Here is a 3,893-nt window from a genome sequence, read left to right as displayed (position 1 = left end):
TTTGCGACTATTTTTTGAATAATCAATTGTTACTATTCTAATTACAGGACAAAGTCCCAAGGAATGCCTCGACAAGCATTGAGGAGTAAAGTCCACCTGACTAAAGTTGATAGTTGATTCGCCAATTCCAAAAATCACTATTTTTATGCGTCTAATTTCTGAGATTGTCCACTTATTTGCAGTGTGCCAGATGCAGCCTGGATGTATGTTGATCCAGAAACTGGGGAACTTTGAGACCATAATGATCGTTAACTCCGCAAGTATTTATTTCTCACCATCATCAAGTTTTTTTCCACAACCTACAGAAATCCTGCATTTCCCATCTTTCATTTTGTTCTGCTTCTTCCCGTTCAGAGAACCTAAGATAGTCAGGCGGTTGGTTCACTTTAGATATTGCAAATACCACAAAATTTCTATTGACAGTTGGCAGATTCCACATATCTTCTCTTCTTTTTTTGATTTCTTTTCTTTTTTTTTTATTTTTTTCTGGCCATTTTCGAAAGTAGAAGAGAGAGATAAGGAGAAAGAAAAGGTGTCAAAAGGTACGATCAAGGGTAGCTATTTAAGGGTCAGAAGAAGATAGGGAAGAAAAAAAACATCTTTAATAATATTAAACTTGAATAAAGAGCGTTCAAACTTCCTATCAATATCAAAGTGATTCATTCAAACCCTGCTTATCCCCTCCATTCCACCAAGTCCCATTCACACCCTAATACTGTCTAGAAGTCAATAATACTATTAGATGCATCTCGCACTAGGTCTAACAATATCAGGAATCAAAAGTGTTCAAACAAGAAGAGGAATCAAATTAAACAAAAATGAAATCTTCTATTCCAACTTTGTTCAGATATTTTAAAGATTTTCAACTTAAAAGTTATTTTTACAGCATAGGAAAAGAGAATATTGTTTGATCAAAACTAAAAGAACTGCACAAGCAAAGTTCCAAACACCCAAATGTAAAGTGCATAACTAGAATTTTATAGGAAAAAGAAAAAAAAACATAAACACCAATATATTAGAAGAAGCAGGGGAACATAAGCACTGACTCACTACATATTTTCCTATAGCAATCAGAACAAGTTTAGAAGAAAACAATATTAGTCCATGTTCGGAGAGTTCTCGAGCCTTTTGCCTCAGAATTAATCTAGAAACATCTGTAACACCTCATAATGCATCAAAGACAATAACATCATCTAGAGAATCTAGCAAGTGCCTTGCAAAAAAAATTTTTGCCTGAAATAATGTCAAAATGTCTGCCATTAGTTCACAAATCAAATAATCACAGACAACCACAGGAGATACATCATGTAGATCAAACACGAGAATAAGAAGAGAAAAATTATTTTCCCTGCTAATTTTCTGTGGTATGTTGGGAGCGAAACCTTCTTTCCAAAGATTTGCACAGGTAAAATCAAACAGATAAGGAATACACTTCTCCTTTTTAGAAGAAATATACCTCCTAGAGAACCTGCTCTTGACCTCTTGCTTTTAATGTATGGTCGTGAGTTGGATATGATGGAGGAACATTAGACCCAAGCTGCTCAGAATCGATATTTGGTGTTATTATTATGGTTGAGTGACTAAGATTCACATGATGACCATCTTTATCGCTTAATCTTCCATTAATGATATTTAGAAGAAGTGCATCAACAACAGATTGATAGGCACTTTCAATTTTGTCGAGCAGAATAAGACTATGCGGCTTCTCCCTTATGGCCTCAGCAAGCCATAGAAAGCCTACATCTAGAATCTCATCCTTTGACCTAGTATATTATTAGAGTTAAAAAAAAGTTAATGGTCATGGCGAAGCGAGACATAGCAATACTCCAGGCAACAACGGATATATCTAGAGCTCTTTCCAATAGACTGCACCTCCGCATACTCTGATATGTCAACTTAAATCAACCTGCTAACATCACTAAAAAATACCTCGATAATGCATTTTGGTTACTTCTATCTTACCAACACCAAAAAGGGCCAAAAAGAGCAACGAGACTTAAGGGTAGTTACGCAAGCATGTACGGTCAAGAGGGAGCCTCTCGCGACTAAAAAATGATCTCACAATAGCATCAAGGGTAGGGTCCTGACCACCGATCCTCCCAAGCAATTTTACTTCCAAGTGTGAGATCTGCACCGAATCAAAAGCAGGCAGCACGGGTATAGGGATACCAGTAGATTGACTCACCACCTACAGATGTCATAACAAGATAGACACATAAATAATGTTTTAGTACCGCACAAAGAATGCAAATCATGCAATGCCCATGAAAGACAACTTCATGGATAAATATGTCTTAACGAATCAAAACAAAAAGAGGAAAGGTAGCTAGAGGAGAAGAAAAAGGTACCTCTACGATATGATCCAGACATGCAATCATATATTCATCAATCAAGTTAGTAGGAAGAACTTACTCTATCCTAGTAGCAAAGACATCCAACTCATGGATTGCCTGGTAGGGCACACAGAAATCTTCTTCGTTTAGGTTCACCGAAGAGGAACAGGCAGGTAAAGCAATAAAACACTTTTGGAATAATTTCATGGCTAGAGATCCCGATTGAGATTGTTTCTTCTCAGCTTCAAGCAAAGCAAGTTTCTACTTGTTGATGTTTTGGCGTGTTCCAAGCTGACTCGAGCAAGCCATGGGTCACTGGGGTCCTCCCTAAACAATTCAGAATGCTCAAACAAACAATGTGAGGCAATATATTCAATCTCATCGAACCTCTTCTCATCAGCGCCGCATTTTCTTTCATTGACATAAAAAAAATTATATTACTTTATTTTCATTATATGAAATACCTTTTGTTTTTTGAAAAAAAATACGAAATCATTTATGCGAGAAAAGCATATAGGCTCATAATAACCTAATCTCTCTCTCTCTCTCTATCTCTCTCTCTCTCCAAACTAACTATTATATCTTATTATTTTGCTATAAACAAACTAATGCTTCATGGTTCATTTTGCTGTTTGTAAACAAACTTGCTAATGCGTTCTCGAATAATATTCTCACTTTAAGTGGGACTAAGTTGGAATTTTTGATCACTTTTAAAAAAAATCTACCAGTAGTACACCGCAAATCAAATCGTCCATTTTGTCGAGTGTAGAATTTTTAAAAGATTAATTTAACATGCACACAACAGTATATTTCAAGGGTAAATATAATAAATTAGACCTCTTAAACACCAATTCAACAAGTTTCAAAGTCTTCGACCCCTAATATTGAAAATAAGTACATGTGCGACCTCTTGACGGTCTATGTTTTGGTTTTGCAACCCACCAATGGTCTATTTTTGGGTATTAAATGATTAATTAACCCTATAATTGTAAATTGATTAACTATTATTTCATCACGTAACGTTAATTTGAAATTTTCTTATTTACGTATTATATCCTTGTTTTGGTGGGATTGCAAGCACATAAGCTTGTAAGACCAAAAGATTAGGTAATATTATTTTAATTGCTCTATAAGAAACATTTGCACCTTCATTTTTCTTTTTTTATAAATGAGTTTTTTTCTAGCTTATTACTTGTCCTTTTTACATAAGGCCTGTTTGGCAAACAAGTTTTTGGTCAAATTTATCTGTTACAAGTTTTTTAACAATTTTGTCTATAGTAATCTCAAAAAAAAATTTCAAAGTTTTTAAACTGTACTTTTCAAAATATCCAAAAATTACACATTTCAAAAATTTCATCTACAACTTCACAGAAGATACAATAAAGTTTTAAATAAATACCTAAAAAATTCATTTGCTAAATAGGATCATAAGCATAGTTTAAACTTTCATCTATGAGACTCATTAGAGAATATGTTATGTATATAATTTTAAACCCATCATCACAACAATAGTCAACTACAAAGACTTTAAGCACTAAATTAAAAAATTATAAAAATTTG

The sequence above is a fragment of the Coffea arabica genome, chromosome 3c (genome assembly GCF_036785885.1).
Source record: "Coffea arabica cultivar ET-39 chromosome 3c, Coffea Arabica ET-39 HiFi, whole genome shotgun sequence".
In the NCBI taxonomy this organism is placed as follows: Eukaryota; Viridiplantae; Streptophyta; class Magnoliopsida; order Gentianales; family Rubiaceae; genus Coffea; species Coffea arabica.
This window is presented reverse-complemented; position numbering follows the sequence as displayed.